We start from the raw sequence: 19,483 nt of genomic DNA, 5'->3' as shown, positions 1-19,483 counted from the left end.
CTGGCGGCTCTGCCGGTTGAGGGTGAATCACCGGCAGCGATGGAAATACAACGAGCCGGGGAGCTGCTCCGGACGGCTATGGCTCAACAGGTGGCTTATTCATACAGTCAGGGTCGTATCCACTCCACGCCACGTCCGAGCAAAAGTTATAGCATGCATATTGATGAACAGGCCGTGTCAAGCAGTGGACGAAATCACAACCTACCTCGTGGGCATGAGCCGGCGCGTGGTGGAGGTAATGCTCAGAATGTTGTGGATCAGGGTAGAGCGCGCCGAGAGGCTGAGCTAGCGGCTCAATACGCGGCTCATCAGCATTCTCCGGCTCATCCGACAGATTTAGTGGAAACAGGCTTGACCTTCAGAACGTGGGTTGTGTCGTGTTTAGTGTCGGCTCTATGTAATGAGCGTTTGCCTAAGGATTTCAAGGGTCCTCGCAAGGTTCCTAACTACACCGCTGACTTACCCCCCGAGGCTTGGGTTGAGAGTTACGAGATGGCCATGGAACTACTGGATGTTAGCGATGCTGCATATGCTAAGTATTTCACCATGATGTTGGATGGAACGGGTCGCACTTGGTTGAAAGGGTTACTTGCCAACTCCATTGGTTCGTGGGCCAAGTTAAAAGCCTGGTTTATTCAGAATTTTAAAGATACGTGCAAGCAGCCTATGTCAACTGTGGATTTGGATGCCTATGTCCAGGAAGAGGGCGAGTCAACAACCCATTGGGTGCGCCGGGTCTCACCTATCCTGCACTCATCGGATCGCATCAATGCCGGTTCAGCAGTATTGATGTTAGAGAAGAATTGTCATTTTGTGCCCCTTAAACAGAAGCTAGGGCGGCTCAAGTGCCACTGCAACGGCATGGGAGAGCTGATGGCGGCACTGGTTAAGTATGCCGACTCTGATGGTACCAAGGACTCTGAGTCTGATGATGAAAGGCCGGGAAAGGGAAAGAAGGGTGGCAACACCAAGAGCCAGCATCATAACCCCGTGAATCAGGGGGGCAATGGTAAATGCAAGGTTGATAACAGTTTGGACTTTGTGGCTAATACCAACACGCAGACTAATGGCCAGCATCGTAAGGGAAAGCTGCCTCCCCGGTTTGGAGGGTCAAGTTTCAATCTTGAGCAGATGTTAAATCAGCCCTGTCCGAAGCATGGTACACAGGAAAGGTCGTCTGCTCACCTCTGGAAAGATTGCCTCATCATGAAAGAGTGCAAAAATTCCGGTCCTTTCCAGAATAATCATGGGCCAGGCGGCGGCTCAGGTTCCGGTTCTCACGGTCCGGGTTACGGTGGTGGCGGCTCTAATTCTGATTTTCAAGGCCAGGCCAATCAAGGCAATCAGGGTGGTTATAATCAGCAACCTGGTCAGGGGGCTCAGCAGCAGCAGCAGTTCGGTTATCAGAGTAATCCAAAGCAGTTGAACAGTGGGCAGTATCACATCTTCACCACAAGTCTATGCAAGCAGGATCAAAAGCTCCATAAAAGGGCCGTGAACGCCATTGAGCCGGCGATTCCCCATTACTTGCGATGGTCCGAGCAGCCCATTGTGTGGAGTCGAGAGGATCACCTACCCTAGGTTGATAATCCAGGTCATTTGGCTTTGGTGGTGGCGCCTTAGGTTGGAGGATACAAGTTCACTAAGGTACTCATGGATGGAGGTAGCAGCATTAATATCCTTTATTATGATACTTTCCATCATATGGGGTTAATTAATAAAAATCTTAAGCCGTCCAAAACTGTTTTTCATGGAGTGGTACCTGGTAAGTCGGTGTATCTTGTAGGCAAGATTGATTTGGAAGTGGCCTTTGGGAATGAACATGATTCCAGGGCCAAGAGGCTAACTTTTGAAGTCGTTAAGATTACAAGCCCATATCACACTCTCTTTGGGCGCCCGGCTTATGCCAAGTTCATGGCATGGCCTTGTTAGTATTATCTGCAGCTCAAGATGCCGGGTTACAAGGGGACCGTCACAATGCATGGAAATCGAAAAATAGCTTTGGAGTGTGAAGAAGGTGATACTGCTTATGCTGAGTCTGTTTGTGCAACAGAGGAATTGAAGTTCTACAAAGACAATGTTGACCCGGGGGATATGACATCTTTGAACAAGCCAACTATAGAGCATGATCTGGTATTGAAGTTTAAGTCGGCCGACAACACTAAGCTAGTTGACTTTGTTCCTGGCGATTCATCCAAGCAGTTCAATATCAGTGCTAACCTGGATCCAAAATAGGAGGCGTGCTCATCGAGTTCATCCGTGAGAACTGGGACATCTTTGCATGGAAACCTTCTGACATGTCAGGTGTATCGAGGGAACTTGCTGAGCACACTCTTAATATCGATCGAAAGATTAAGCCGGTCAAGCAATTCCTTCGTTGCTTTAACGAGGAGAGGCGTAAGTCCATTGGTGAAGAAGTGGCCCAGCTCTTGGCGGCTGGGTTCATTGTTGAAGTCTTTCATCTGGAGTGGTTTGCTAACCCGGTGCTGGTACTTAAGAAGAATGGCACTTAGCATATGTGTGTGGACTACACAGACTTAAATAAGGCCTGTTCGACTGATCCTTTTGCTCTCCCTCGTATTGATCAAATCATTGATGCTACGGCGGGTTGTGAGCGTTTGAGTTTTTTGGATGCGTATTCTGGTTATCATCAGATCAAGATGGCAGTTAAGGACTAGGAGAAGACGGCTTTCATCACTCTTTTTGGAGCCTTCTGCTATGTGTCTATGCCTTTCGGGCACAAGAGTGCCCAAGCGACTTACCAGCTTGTGTACAAAATTGTTTTCATGATCAGATTGGGCGCAATGTTCATGCTTATGTGGATGATATTGTGGTGAAATCCAGAAAGAAGGAAACTTTGATAGATGATTTGAAGGAGACCTTTGACAATCTCCGGGTCTATAAGATGATGCTTAACCCGACCAAGTGTGTCTTTGGTGTGCTGGCAGGCAAGCTTTTGGGCTTTTTGGTTTCTCAAAGAGGTATTGAAGCTAACCCGGAAAAAATTAAGGTTATAACTTCCTTGGCTAAGCTGGCGTGTGTCAATGATGTTCAGCGTTTGGCGGGTCGTATTGCAGCTTTAAGCCGGTTCATAAGCCGGTTGGGAGAGAAGGCTATCCCTCTGTATCAGATGATGAAAAAGACAAATAATTTTGTCTGGAGTGATGCTGCTAATAAAGCGTTTGAAGCCTTGAAGAAACAACTGGCTGAGCCGCCAGTCCTTGCTGCTCCTATTGATAAGGAGCCGTTGTTGTTATATGTGGCTGCTAGTGCCAGGGCTGTCAGCGTAGCTATTGTGGTGGAACGGAAGGAAGCCGGCAAGGAACATTCGGTTTAGCGGCCGGTTTACTACATTAGTGAAGTGCTTATTGAGTCCAAGCGGAGATATCCGCATTGGTAGAAGCTTGTCTATGGGGTGTTCATGGCTAGTCGAAAACTTAAGCAGTATTTCTTTGGTCATCCTATCACTGTGGTGAGTTCTGCTCCTTTAGGGGATATTATTCAAAACAGAGTAGCCACGGGTAGAGTAGCCAAGTGGGCTATTGAGCTTGGACCTCATGGTTTGAAGTATATGCCTCGCACGCCCATCAAGTCCCAAGCACTCGTGGATTTCATCAATAACTGGACAGAGCTACAAATGCATGAGCACAAGCCGGATGACACGTATTAGACTATTCATTTTGATGGGTCCAGGCAACTGAGGGCTTGGGGGCTGTAGTTGTCTTAGCTTCCCCACGAGGTGATAAATTTTGTTATGTCTTAAGGTTGATGTTCCCTTGTACTAACAATGCAGCTGAGTACGAAGCCTTGCTCCATGGTCTTCGGATGGCTAAGGAGATGAATTTAAGCCGGGTGAGGTGTTTTGGCGGCTCAGATTTGGTGGCACAGCAAGTTTCAGACAAATGGGATTCTAAATACCCACTCATGGCGGCTTATCGTCGTGAGGTTGATGTTATTGCTGGTCATTTCAAAGGTTATCAAGTTGAACATATTGATCGTAGGAAGAATGAGGTGGCGGATGCTTTGAGCCGATTAGGGTCCCAGCGTAAGCCGGTGTCACCTAACACTTTCCTGGATATTTTGTATAACCCTTCGGTCAAGTTGCTTATAGAAGAAGATCTTGTTGTTCCTAGCCCGGAGGCGCAATTTGTGGCGGCTCTTCACACTATTCCTGATTGGACAGTTCCATATTTGGCTTACATGACCCGGGGCGAGTTACCTGAGGATGAAACCTTGGCCAGACAGATAACCCGGCGGTCTAAGTCAATGACAATTGTCAACGGAGAGCTGCACCATTGCAGTGTTATTGGGGCATTTCAACATTGTGTTTCTCCTGAAGAGGGCCGTGAAATTCTTCGCGAGATTCATGAAGGAGATTGTGGCCATCATGCTGGTTTTAAGTCTCTTGTGGCTAAAGCTTTTCGTCATGGATTTTTTTGGCTGACAGCTCATGCCGATGCAGAGGATTTGGTCAATAAATGTGATGGATGTCAGAAATTTTCACGACGAGCTCATGGGCCGGCTGAAGAGTTGAGGATGATTCCAATTACTTGGCCGTTTGCAATCTGGGGGCTTGATATGGTTGGGCCTTTCAAAAGGTCCAAGGATAAAAAGACCCATCTTTTGGTGGCAGTTGATAAATTCACAAAGTGGGTCGAAGCAGAGCCGGTCAGTAAGTGTGACACGGCAACAACAGTTCAGTTCATTAAAAAGGTTATTTTCCGCTTTGGTTTTCCCCACAGCATTATAACTGATAATGGCACTAATCTGTCCAAGGGAGCTATGAAAGAGTTTTGTCAACATGAGCATATTCGACTTGATGTATCATCAGTGGCTCACCCCCAGTCCAATGGTCAACCTGAGAGAGCCAATCAAGAAATTTTGAGAGGCATCAAGCCCCGGCTTATGGTTCCTTTGCAGAGGACGCCGGGTTGTTGGGTGGAGGAATTACCTTCTGTGTTATGGAGCATCAATACCACCCCAACAGATCTACGGGTTACACACCTTTCTTCATGGTTTATGGAGCAGAGGCAGTTCTCCCTAGTGACATCCATCATGACTCGCCCCATGTGGCGGCTTATGTTGAAGCTGACAATGAGAAAGCACTTCAGGATGCACTTGACCTATTAGATGAGGAGCGTGACCTCGTGGCGGCTCGTTCGGCGATTTACCAGCAAGATTTACGTCGTTATCACAGCCTTCGGGTTAAAACCAGAACCTTTCAAGAAGGCAACTTGGTGCTCCGGCTTATCCAGGATCAATCTGATATGCACAAGTTATCCCCACCTTGGGAAGGGACCTTTGTGGTCAGCAAAAATCTGAGCAATGGGTCATACTACCTTATCGATGTTCGAGACCACAAGGATTCACGCCCATCGGAGGAGGAGACCCACCGGCCATAGAATATTTCTCATCTTCGGCCTTATTACACCTGAGCCACTGGCTCTTGTGATGTACATATATTGACAATGTATATAGTATGATGAATATAATAAAGCCGGCATCCCTGATAAAGCAGGGCCTCTGTCGTTTCATTTCTGATAATAATGAGTCTTTATTGACACTTTATATGGTCACATGGGGGCTTTTGTTCATTGAACGAAGCTATGATTACCCCTTAATCCGGCTTATACGCCATGCTTACAAAACACTTGGGGGCTTGCTACCCAAGAAAAAGGGGGCAAAGAGAATCTGTTGCAGAGCACAACTCAAACATAGGTACCCTGCTTTGAGATCATTTGGGGGCGACCTGCTTAATGAGCAGAGCCTTGATTACCTCTTGATCCAATTTAATTAAATGTTACTTGGGGGCTCTTTGTTCAACGGACAAAAAGTTTTTATGACCCTTGTAATAGGCTTAAAACCCAGACTTGGAAGCTAGGTGTATTCACCTAAAAACCCGGGTTATCCAGCCTTTTTAAGTCTGCCACTCCGCCCAGATTGACCGGAATGACCCGTCGTACTTTTGACAGTCAATCTTATATAAGACCCTGAACTTGTCAAAGTTAAAAAGATGATTGGTCATGTGAGGCCCGGCTTATAAGGTTTGCATGAAGGTTTAACCCAGTGGTTGTGCAGCCCTTTGAACACACTTGAGATTTTGGCTTGGCGGCCTATGAAAGCCTTGTTTTTTTCTATTTTATTGTTTTTTATTCGAACATTTTGGGTTCATCTTTGTGCCATATTGACATATGGTTAAAAACCGATTTAGGCCATGTAGCCTTCATTTCTATCACTCATCCTTGAGTATATCCGTGGTTTTTGATAACCCGGCCTGGCTTTGGACTATAAGTCGCCAGTATATGATGATATTAAATACTTGAAAGCATTGTGCTCTAAGTTTTGGGATATTATCCCTTGCTGCAAACGGTGTTGTAAGCCGGTAGTACATAATGATTAAACATGGCATTATGTGCTCGATATTCTGGGTTGTTACCCGTACTGCACTGGTATGATAAGCCGGCAGTGTGATTACATATCACAGGTATGATATTTTTGTTATGAATATATGTGGTTATATTTAAATCGGACCTGGTCATGAACTATTTTAGTCACCAGTGTTTTTTTATATGGGGTATTATGACCTGCCCTGCGGTAAACCGCCAGGGCACTTGTGATCTGTTTGTGTGCAGGATAATGATAATATGCTTGACACTATCATAAGCATAAAGTGATGGTTTTCCAACTGGCGGATCAACAGTGTTGCACAGAATAAAACATGCACGATGGCATGATAGCTCATAGTTTTACTAGCCTATTACATGACTCCATGAGCAAAAATGATCAAGTGTTTTTAGAAGATCACATATATGAACCACCCATCGGATCAATTTTCTTGGCCTTGACGACTTGAACCTTCTGGATCGTCCTTCTCCGGTTCTTCGTCCTCCTCTGCTGCCTAGAAGTTTGGTGATGACCAATCGATGCCACACAAGGCTTGCAATTCAGCTTCATCATCTATAAGTTCGGACGGATCAACTTCAGGGGCAAAAGTATGCTTACAGGATGGGGGGATCAGATCCATCACTTTATAAGATGGCGTGGGCATCTTCTGATTCTCTATATCGTAAGCTCGTTGATATTTTGAAATATCCGTCTCATCAGCAATCAGACTAACCAAGGGACGTATCTCCTTCACACAAGCAGTGAAGTCTTTTCTGTCAAAGGGTGCGTCGTCTTCTTTTAAACTTGGATACCCCATAGCTAGATCGGCCGGGTCTAGCTCCGATTGCCATGCTTTATCCCGGCTTAAAGCCATCACGGCACCGGCTCTTGCAGATGACCATTTTATCTCTTCAATCCTAGTAGGAAGAATAGGAAGTTTTTTCAAGACGTCACTCAACAGAGTGGGTGCTTGGTTAGTTGGAGAGATCATGGCTAGCGTGCGTTGAGTTCCAGTATATAGTTGTTCAACGAGCGTATATGCGGCTTTGAGCTTCACAAGCATCTCTTGACTAAGGTTGCTGCTTCTAGGACCTGTGTAACAATGGCCGATTGATCAGAGGTAGTTTTTGGACACGAAAGATAAGACTCAGTTATAATGCTTACCGAAGATCGCAGAAACCATCTGGGATATACGGCGTTTTAAACCGGTAAGCTCGGTGGTCACCTCTTGGAGAGTAGCTTCCACTTTTCAGCCCTCTGTATCAGAGCAACTTTATCTTCAGCCCAGGCGGTTATTTTGGCATCAAAACTAGCCTTCAATTTTTCTGTTTCATCCAGACTAAATTTGAATTTTGAATCAGCTTTCTTGGTCTCAGATTCTTGGTGCTCCAGCCGGGTTTTCACATCAGTCAATTGCGACTGAAGTTGAGCAATGGTGTCATGTATATACACCGGTTTAAAATCATGTTCATATTTGGGTTACAGAAATGAAGTCCCAAGCCTTTTGCAAGCAACAACGCTCGACACTTGGGGGCTAACGAGTACAGAAATATTTTTCACATAAAGGTACATATAAACAAGTCCCAAGCACTTTGCAAGCAAGAGCACTTGGCACTCGGGGGCTAATGCATATTGCTCGCGTTTCATTATTGTTTTATGATGACCCGGTTGTGTTGTAAACAACCACAACCGGCTCATGGGGGCTACACAAGTAAGCTAGCTTTCATCTATAAACAATGGTGAACAATACCAGTTCATTCATGCCGATTAAACCGACCATTGGGGGCTACAGATACAATTGTTAAAGATCTGGTTTAAATCGGATGGTGCAAGCCGGATTTTCAAGGATTCTATTAAGGGTGCTATTTATACTCATGGTTATTGTAAGTCTACAACATATTCAATCCTATCATACACAATAGACTTGGGGGCTGACAAGATATGCATAACTCATTAAAGAAGGAGTTCCTACCTCATATTTTTGATGCATCTGCTTCACCATGTCAACTTCAAGGTCACGGCTGGTGTGCACTTGGTTGAGATAACCAGAGAATACTTCCCTAATGCTCAATTGAGAGTAGTTGGCAACGTCAAATCTCACTTTTCGCTTCTGAATATATTCTTCTTTGGCGGAGTGTTTGGCCAAGACAGTAGGTTTTCTCGGCTCTCTAAAGCCGGTGCTAGTGATCATCACATCATCGTCATGTGTTCCAGCCGGTTTAATTGGGCTTGACAATTCAGTATTCAATGGATTGTTGTTTGTCCGGTCAACGGAAGGGTCAGGAATTTCTGGTGGAACATCATGAACAGGTTCTTCTGGTTGTGGTACGGAGGTGTCAGACGCTGGAATTTGTTGCTCCGGTTCAGGGACTTTGGGGTCTTCAACCGGCTTGATCAGCTTTGCCTTCTTGCTAGTTTTTGCTTTTCCACTGCATGAGTTATGAGAGGTCAGTACAAAGATAAGAGCCCAAGAAGGAAGAAAATAATAAGTAATTGTTGTTACCCGGAGGCATTTTTGAAAGCCGACAGCTGGGTCTGTGATGAGTCGCTGGAAGAGGAGCGAGAAGTCTCCTGATAGTTTGAATCGTAAGAATTAAGTGGCTGGCAAATGAGACCCGCCATAGGATAAAAAGAGTTTAAATTTGGGATGACCTTGTTTCGAGGTTTCCTTGGAGCTGGAGTATTTGGTAAGCCGGAAGTTAATTCTTAACCTCCGTTGGGCCCGAGTTTGTTGATGGCTCTCGTGCTGCTGTTGCTTCAAAAGAAAGTGAGGATCCAGATGAGCTAAGGGGTGTGAAAATCTTACTTTCCGGGTTACCTGTCAAATTTTCTGTCTTGGCAAAGGCTCTGAGTTGGAGGAAATGCTAGTTACCTCTTCCTCGACCGCTTGACTGGCCCCCGTGTCATCCTGATGATAATCAATGTTAATAAGATAGTTGAAAAAGGAGCCAGGGGAATCAAGAGCTACCTCCGACTCAGAGCTGTCGTCCAGTTCAAACAGCTCAGAAGTGATTAATTTCTTCTTGTTCTTCTTGGCGGTTCTCTTGACGGCTTTCGTTTTGGCCCTGGCTTTCTTGGCAGCTTCATGGTCATATTCTTTATTATAGAAATCGGATTCAGCCTGTGAAAATCATCAAAAGTTGAGTTAATAGAACATTTAAATGATAAGAAATATAAGTGATTTAGAGACTCACATGTGGTGCCGGGTTAGATTTGCAGAAAGGGTTCAATCCCACTTTGCTGCAGTCTTCCAGGCTCTCGTTCAGAAGGGTCTTTGTCATTTCATTGACTACATTATAAGTTAAAGAATCGGGGTTGTGGCACAGTGGATCCTTTGCATCACCCGTATAAGTGCACATTAAGACAGATCGACAGCTCAAGGGCATGAGTCGCCAGCAAACCCAGCACCAAACCAAGTTAACTCCGGTTAAACCGTTCCCCAGCAGGGCTTTGACCTTTGCGATAGTGGGTGCAAGTTTGGCACGCTCAGCAGCGGTAAGCTTTTCAGGTAGATGATGTTTTGGATCGAGTCACTGGACACGGTAACCCGGTAGTGGATTCTCGTCAGCCGAAGAGGTGTCTTTACAGTAAAACCATGTCTGGTTCCAATCTTTAGGGAGGCTTGGCAAGTGGGCATAGGGGAAGATAGCATCTCTTCTCCGTTGAATTGAGATCCCGCCAAGTTCTAAGCTAGGGCCATTGGTAAATTCGTTATGCTGGTTCAAATAAAAATATTCCCTGAAGAGTTCAACACCGGACTCCTCTTGAAGGTATACTTCATAGAATACTTGAAAGTTACAGATGTTTGACACGGAGTTGGGTCTGATATCTTGAGGATGCAGTTGAAAGAAGTGCAGAACATCTCGGAAAAACTTGGATCCAGGTGGTGAGAAACCCCGGTTCATATGATCAGTAAAAATAAAGACCTCACCATCCCGCGGATGAGGCTTTTTCTCACTTGGCTTGGGAGCACGCCAAGATAGGACATCTTTTGTGGGCAAATGGCTGATTTTGACAAAATCTTCGAGCGTATTTTTGGTGGCAATGGAAGGAACCCAATTGCAAGAGGTGACTGTCTTCGATATCATAAGAGAAAAGCCTATAAGAAAGTATGGCCAGTTTAAGTTGATTTTCTAAGTCGAAGATAAAAGACACCAATAGATATTGGCGGCTGAAATGGGGCCTAATGACATATGACTAGATATAACTGGTGATGTAAGCTGCCATGACAATACTGATAGTTAAGATCTATCAAGAAGAAAAATTATGCTAAGTGTTGGATAAACAGGTTTTACAAATTGATACAGTCACGTTTGGATCTGACGCGGTTCGGAAAATAAAAATAAAAATAAAATCAAAGCCTAGTATTGCAGCAGCGGAAGAGCTAATATGTTGGCAAGTTTTTCTGCATCTGGGAAGCATATTCAGTGATTAACAGAAGGTATAGAAACAGACTCCATGTATTATAAAGGGCATCTTTGGATCCAAGTAAGGACTAAGTAGAGGTATAATGAAGAACGATGAAGAACTCCGAAGAACTTCAGAAACCCTAAATGGAGATCCATGACAGGGAGGTTAAGATGCTTACTGGGTCCGTTGAGCAGTGGAGAGGCGCCGCATTTCTCTGGTCTCGTTCAGGTCGATGTAGCGGCCAGAGTTGAGGAAGTTGGCGAGGTCGGCGGCGGCGGTGTTCAGATGTGCAGATGCGTCGCGAGGTTGAAGATGAGAAGGCGGAGGGGGGAGAATGAAAAGGAGCTCTTGGCCCTATTTATAAGGCTAGAAGGATAAGTGACATGCGCGGGAATCGAGGAGACCAGAATGGATATGTGACGTCACAGGTGCCTCGATTTTCGGAGCTTCATTAAAAGAAAAAAATTATTAAGATTTAGGCTTTGTGTAATATTAATGACAGGTGATGTCACGGCGGGTTACCACAATCGTAGGAGATGACGTCATGGCGGGTTATGAGATCTCGCAAGGATAAAAAAAGGAAGGATTTTTCTAAGTGTTGAAGATTGACATGAACGAGTTCAAATCAATCTGGGGCCTAATGTTGGGGATATGACTATTGGGTATGACCCGCCCAGGAGGGGTCGGGTTATACCTATCGCGGTTCATCAATACAAAGCCCATGAGGATGTTGAAGATGGTGGTTCTTGAAGCAAGGGCCCAAAGTAGGCCTGGGCATAAAAACCGACGAACTGAAAACCGAACCGAAGCCCAAACCGAATAAACCGAATTTTCAGTTTTTAATGCTACCAAAGAAATTTTTGGTTTCGACATCTGCTAACCGGATTAAATTCGGTTGGTTACAATTTTTACTACGGTTAACCGAAGAAACCGAGAATATGTCACAAGCAGCCAACACTCATGAGTTGTTTCTGCGCTAGCCGCTAGTAGTCCTCGTGCGACAGCGAGGAAGATTTTCGCATGGGTCAGGTCAACCACGCGCGTGCAAGGCCCAAGCTATTCTGGGCTTTCTCCCCCGATGTGAGCCAGTTGTGCTCAGTTTGCACGTACATGCAGGTACGGGAAAGAAGACAAGGGCACAGGCGATGTTGCTTTAGTTTAGTTCCACCTCGCGCAGTCAAACAAAATCAGATGAAGGGCTCGCCTATATAAGAGAGAGAGAGCATGCATGTGTAGAAAACCACACTGCAGAAATTCTTTTGTGACTTTTAGCAAGATACGGTATAAACCGTACACCGAACCGAATAACTCGGTTAACCGAATTTTCGGTTAGTTAATTTTTGATGTCTTTTTCGGTTTTCATCTTTGTTAACCGAATTGACAAAAATACCGAATGGTATAAACCGAAAATTCGGTTTATACCAAATGCCCAGGCGTAGCCCAAAGCCCAAAGGCGACTTAAGGCCCATAGGGGTAAACCGCCATATGTGTATGACTTATATTGTAAGGCAAGTATATTTAGTCACCGAGCCTGACATGTTGTCTATTAGCCGGCCGGGACTCCATGAGTCAATGGGCGTCAACCTGTGTATATAAAGGGGCGACCCGGTGGCGGTTCAGGGTGAGAAACAAGAGATCGAAAGCTAGGTCAAGCGAAATCGCTCCATGGTAAGCGAGACATAAGCAATACCACCTCAAACTGGATTAGGCCTTTACCTTCACCGCAAGGGGCCGAACCAGTATAAACTCATGTGTCCTTTGTCCCATTTATAACCCCTTTAAGCTAACCTAGTTGCGATGGCTCCACGACTAGGTCCTTACACTAGGACATTTGCCGTGACAATTTCACGACACCACCACCTGCTATTAATTCTAATATGTCGCAAGTAATTGATTATGCTACTTCTGCTACAAATGATTCTTATGATGATGCTAGTACCTTTCTTGATAAGACTGTGCCACTAGATGAATTTCTTGGTGAACAACTTGCTAGAGCTAAACAAATTGAGAATGCTGAAACTGATGAAATTATTGAAATTGAGAATTATGAAACACCTATTGGACCTAGCTCTCCTAGATATGAATTGCCTGAGATACCCGAGGGTTATGTTATGGATGGAGAGGTTGCTAGGGATTTTCTTGCTTGTAAGGATAGAGATGATCTTAAGAAATTATTATGCAAGTTGAAAGAAAAATCTTTGAATGCTAGAATGAAGTATGATCCTAAGTTTACTACTTCACCTACTTTTTTTACTGATAAGAATTGTGAATTCTCTGTCGATCCAGAGTTAATTACTTTGGTTGAATCTGATCCTTTCCATGGCTATGAAATGAAACTATTATGGCACATCTTACTAAATTAAATGATATAGGTACACTATTTGCTCATGATGAATTTTTTTTATAGAATAGACTAGTCCTAATCCTATTAGGTGAGTCGCCCGCGATAAGAAACCCGCGGTGATTCGCTTGCAATAAGAAGCCATAATAGACTAGTCCTAATCCTACTAGGACTCTACATGTATGTCAGCCCCTCCAACTTATATAAGGAGGGGCAAGGCACCCCAAGAGGGACAAGTTTTACAGATAGACAAGTCTCTAGACAGACGTTTTGATAGCTCTCGAGACAGGTAGTGAAATAGCACCCTTGTAACCATGAGCATCATCATCATCAATACAATCAAGCAGGATGTAGCCTTTTACCTCCACCGTGAGGGGCCAAACCTGGGTAAAACTCGCGTCTTGTGATTCTGATCAACCCCGACAAGCTGACTATCTAGTTGCGATGGCCTCACGACTAAGTCCTCACAATAGGACATCTGTCATGACAAACCCACGACAGTTGGCACCCACCGTGGTGTTCATCGCATGATGGTATTGTGTTCTTGGAGGGAACTCTTCAGGGATCAAGAAGCTCGGGATTGGTTGGATGAATAAGAGCCGGCATGAAACAATCGCTCGGGATGACCCGGCTGGAACAACCTTGGCGCTTCATGTGTATGGATTCAGATTTCGATGGTCCAAATCTTCATCAATAATTGTCGTTGTTGTCCCATTAGACCAACGTCTCGTGTGCTCGGGCAGTTTTATTCACATAGGCATGGGGCTCGACATCGACCTTGCCCAACGTGTATTACTGGGTGAAGCACGATCTTCCTGGCGATCAATCGGAGAGATACATACATATTGTACCAGGTGGAGACATCTTCCCTCGAGTTATTCAAGATAGAGATCAAGGAATTTAAGAGAGGGATCCGATGCTAAAGCATCCCAACATCGGCAGCTAGAGGCTCAATTTTTTACTCTTTCTTCAATAGCCATGTCCACCGACATCTGCTAATACATGGAGCACCATAGTACTAGTACATGACCAACACGGAGATCAAGAGTTGATTGCTACTCCGCGTGTATATGAGAGCTTGTGTCTGTATTGATGTTAAAGAGAAGAAAAATTGATTGCTACTACGTGTAAATTCCAAAATCTCTTCGGACCAACATTAGATTATCACCATTACCTGCTAAAAAATGCACGAACAGGAGGATGTGGACGTGGATCAATCATACCAGCTACGACCTAGAGAATGACTCGGACCCCGCCTCTGAGTCGCCCCTGCGACTTCGAGCCGCCTCTATCTCCGCCGTCGCTGCGGTCGGGCCTCGCCAACGCCTCTCCGCTGTCGTGCCTCGCCTTCCTCAGCCACGACCGCATCAAATCAGCCGCCCTCATTGCGAGTTGCCGCTGTCGTGGCCTATTCCCGGAGCCGCCACTGCTTCCACGGTCACCGTTAGGGTCTTACCTCCACCTTGGGCCGTCCGTGCCTCATCGGTCTCGTCTGCGCTGCTCGCCGTCACCATGGTTAGCCGCGCTCCCTGTGAGTCGCCTCTGCCGTGAGTCACCCCTGTCGTCGAGTGGCCCTCGCCTGTGAGCCTCCCGTGTCTGCCGCCGCGAGTCACCTCCGCAGCCTCAGCAAGCCATCGTGCTGCCACCATGGCTTCGTCCCGCCTTGAGTCGCCGCCCACTTTGCCGCCTCCTCGGTTGCACTACTAGCCGCCACTCCGAGCAACCACTTCCACCATTGTGGCCCTCCTTCATGGTCGCGCACGATTGCCTCCGTCCCATAGAGCCACTTCCACTGCTCCGAGCCGCCCCCATGCAGACCGAGTCGCCGGCCGTCGTCGTTGCCTCTGCGGCCTTGTCGAGCCACCAATGCCTCTACCACGAGCCACCGCCCTACGGGCACCACCGCGACCTCGCTTCCGCAGTCGCCCCCCACCGGCTCGTCTTTGCCTCCGTAGATCCGCCGCCGCGGATTCACCTCGAGCCACCACCTCCATCATGGCCCACCTCGTCGTTCCACCATGACTTGCCTCGTCACCCGTCCTCATCGCTCGATCTCCTATACAATGACGGACCTGGCCGCCCCGCTCGTCCAGCTACGCTGTCCATGGCGGCTCCCTCCTATGCCCCGCCACGGCTCGAGCGCCTCTACTCTAGCCGCACTCCACCATCGTGACGCGCCTCTTCCTCTCCACCCAAACCCCGTCGACATACGCCTCCGCGCCCGACGCGTCTCCCGTCCACGGTCGTGCCGCGCCCAACTGCCTCCACGCGACTCGGCCATGCCCCACTACGGCCTTCGGTGCGCCCGGTCTCCCATCCAGTTGGCTCAGCCCGCGCCGGCCTCCCGCATCAGGCTCACGCCCTCTGCCCCGCGGCCAAGACCATGGCCTTACCTCAAGCCGCCGTAGTCGACTTGCCTCTGTCGCCGTGGGCCGCCTACACTGCGACTCACTATGTCGCTCCTCAACCACGGCTCCATCATGGTCGGCCGCCTTTACCACTTCGCCTCATCGCCCGCCTCCACCTTGTGCCACCTTGGGACACCGTCTCCGCCGGCGGGCCCACTGCCACCTCTGCCGCGTGGACGCAGCCCCGCCAAGTCGCCGCGGCCGCCTCGCCTTCTCTGCCACGGCTCCGTCGAGCCACCCGCCTCCGCCGACCCACACCTGTCGCGAGCCGCCTCGCCCCCACGGCCTCAAGCCAGCGCCCACTCTCTGACACGCCCCTGCCGGTGTGGACGCGTCTCACTGAAATTAAAAAAAGGGGGAAAGGTTGAACTGGTGAAGGTCTAGGCATCTTTGGCAGAAAAAAGGTGTGGTTATATCAAAATTCATCCACATACACACGCTAATTATTGCGAGAATCTCCGAATCGCCTGCGGTTGACTTCAACTCCACAGCTATCATCATCAACCCATGACTAATAACTTCGACTTCGACGGTCCATATTTGTCGGCCCTGTCATCAATAGCTGCATCGAGGAGGAGCTACTATGAGGCTATACTGTTGCTCCTGATCATACGAGCTAGACATGCACCGGTATACATCTAGCATTATCCAGCACCAGCGCCCCTGTTCATCCGATAAAAATATCAGGTGCTATTCACCCTATCTATTTTTTAGTATATGTTAATTCATCCGAGAACAGTTACTCTCGCCTGCGATATTTTTTATGCAGGACAATTATTCACCGCAAGAGCGATCGTCGTGCTACGAATATAGAGCTCGTGCCAACATTATCATGCGACAGCATCCGATCATGACGCACTGCTCAACGAATGTGTGTGCAAACCGCCGCCTCTATAGTTAAGGCTACACCAAACGCATGACTGATTCACGTGCCTACGCTGGCTTATAAACGTCACGACCAGTTTTGTTGGATAGCGCAGTAATTTCAAAAAAAAATCCTACGATCACACAAGATCTATCTAGGAGATGCATAGAAATGAGAGGGGAGAGTGTGTCCACGTACCCTCATAGACCAAAAGCGGAAGCGTTTAGTAACACAGTTGATGTAGTCGAACTTCTTGGCGATCCAACCAATCAAGTACCGAACATACGACACCTCCGTGTTCAAAACACGTTCAGCTTGATGACGTCCCTCGTACTCTTAATCCAGTTGAGGCCAAGGGTGAGTTCCGTCAGCACGACGGCATGGCAACGGTGATGATGATGCTACCAGCGCAGGGCTTCGCCTAAGCTCCGCAACAGTATGATCGAGGTGTGTAACTATGAAAGGGGGCACCGCACACGGCTAAAAGATCAACTTGTGTGTACATGGGGTGCCCCCCTCCCCGTATATAAAGGAGGAGAGGAGGGGGCCGGCCGACCACAAGGGGCACGCCCAAGGGGAGGAATCCTACTCCAAGTAGGAGTAGGTTCCCCTCTTTCCTAGTCCAACTAGGAGAAGAAGGAAGGAAGGGAGAGGGAGAGGGAAAGAGGGGCCGCGCCCCCCTCCCCTTGTCCTATTTGGACTCCCCTTGGGGGGCACCACCTCCTGGTGCGGCCCTCTCTCTCCCCTAAAGGCCCACTAAGGCCCATTACTTCCCGGGGGGTTCCGGTAACCCTCCAACACTCTGGTTTTATCCGAAACTTCTCTGAAACACTTCCTGTGTCCGAATATAGTCGTCCAATATATCAATCTTTATGTCTCGACCATTCAGAGACTCCTCATCACGTCCGTGATCTCATCCGGGACTCCGAACAAACTTCGGTCATGAAAAACACATAACTCACAATACATATCGTCATCGAACGTTAAGCGTGCAGACCCTATGGGTTCGAGAACTATGTAGACATGACCGAGACACATATCCGGTCAATAACCAATAGCGGAACCTGGATGCTCATATTGGCTCCTACATATTCTATGAAGATCTTTATTGGTCAAACCGCATAACAACATGCATTATTCCCCTTATCATCGGTATGTTACTTGCCCGAGATTCGATCGTCGGTATCATCATACCTAGTTCAATCTCGTTACCGGCAAGTCTCTTTACTCGTTCCGTAATACTTCATCCTGCAACTAACTCATTACTTAAAATTCTTGCAAGGCTTATAGTGATGAGCATTACCGAGAGGGCCCAGAGATACCTCTCCGAAACACTGAGTGACAAATCCTAATCTCGATCTATACCAACTCAACAAACACCTTGGGAGACACCTGTAGAGCACCTTTATAATCACCTTTTATGTTGTGACGTTTGGTAGCACATAAAGTGTTCCTCCGGTATTCGGGAGTTGCATAATCTCATAGTTTGAGGAACATGCATAAGTCATGAAGAAAGCAGTAGCAATGAAACAGTCACGATCATAATGCTAAGCTAACGGATGGATCTTGTCCATCACATCATTCTCCTAATGATGTGATCCCGTTTATCAAATGACAACTCATGTCTATGGTTAGGAAACATAACCATCTTTTATAAACGAGCTAGTCAAGTAGAGGCATACTAGGGACAATATGTTTTTTCTATGTATTTACACATGTACTAAGTTTCCGGTTAATACAATTCTAGCATGAATAATAAACATTTATCATGAAATAAGGAAATAAATAAGAACTTTATTATTGCCTCTAGGGCATATTTCCTTCAGGTTTATGCTGTGGCCAAGTATGAAGAATCTCAAGCCAACTCCTCGAGTCATCTTAAGACTCGGGGGTTATACAGATATGACTAGGCAAATTTGGCCGGTTTCACAAAATTCAAGAACCCTGGGTCATTGCAGGAAAGACAACACAAACCCGGGGGCTGCTACCTTATTGGCAAAAACATAAAGGTTGCCAAAGAGAACTAGCTACCATGATGCCCAATTCAAACATGGGTATCCTGCCGCATTGACGAAAAATTAAAGGTTGCCAAAGAGAACTAGCTGTCATGATGCGTAGTTCAAACATAGGTACCCTGCCTTATTGGCGAAAAAGTAAGGTTACCAAAGTAGACTAGTCGCCATGATGCACAGTCTAAACATGGGTATCCTACTCAATTTCAATCATTGGTCATTTGGGGGTTTCCAACTCACCGAATTTAGCTTTCTCACCCTCTTGACCCGGCAAAAAGCCAAATATTATATTGGTTAAACCTATCTATTTGCTTGATGTTACTTCGAAAAGGTGACGCGTTGTACTCTTGACCATCACTCTTTATGACCCTGAACTTATCAAGGTTAAAACGTCGGTTTAAGTCACATGAGATCCGGCTTACCAAGAGCGAGAATAAACCAAGGCTATCATGACATCTTCATTGAAGCAAGACTCGAGCCTCGATAGCCGGTCTTTTTTGTCATGCATCGAAAGCCGGCATTTTTATACTCCATTATCATACACATACATCATCATACATTGTATCATGCATTGCATCATCATGTAATGCGTCATATATGCATATATGAGCCGGTTTTCAAACCAGGTTACAATGTAACTCTGTAGGAATAAACAAATCCTTAATGATTGAGGTTATCATGGTTATCATAACCAGTGTTAAATGATTGAGGTTTTCAAAAGTGGTTTCAGAGAGATGGCTATTATCTCCTAATCCAAAAACACAAGCTGACAGCAAGGAGAGTGATCAACATTGATATGCAAAAACATTCAGCAACATCATCTAGATAGTGGATATGATTTTATTCTACAATGGAAGTTATAGTCCCGAGTCGTCTACATTATTCAAATCAAGATTACATCGAGTATGAAAGTCTCATGTCGCTGCAAGCATGCACCATGGCACTTGGAGGCTAATGCAAGTTACTTTTCAAATCATCACATTGTCAACATACCCAGTTATCTCAGGGAGACGAGCAGTCAGTTCTTTTCCAAAAGCATAAGGTTCAAAGTGGGAAGACCCGG

This window comes from Triticum dicoccoides, chromosome 5B (genome assembly GCF_002162155.2).
Source record: "Triticum dicoccoides isolate Atlit2015 ecotype Zavitan chromosome 5B, WEW_v2.0, whole genome shotgun sequence".
Lineage (NCBI taxonomy): Eukaryota > Viridiplantae > Streptophyta > Magnoliopsida > Poales > Poaceae > Triticum > Triticum dicoccoides.
The sequence above is the reverse complement of the archived record's forward strand: the minus strand, read 5'-3'. Positions refer to the sequence as shown.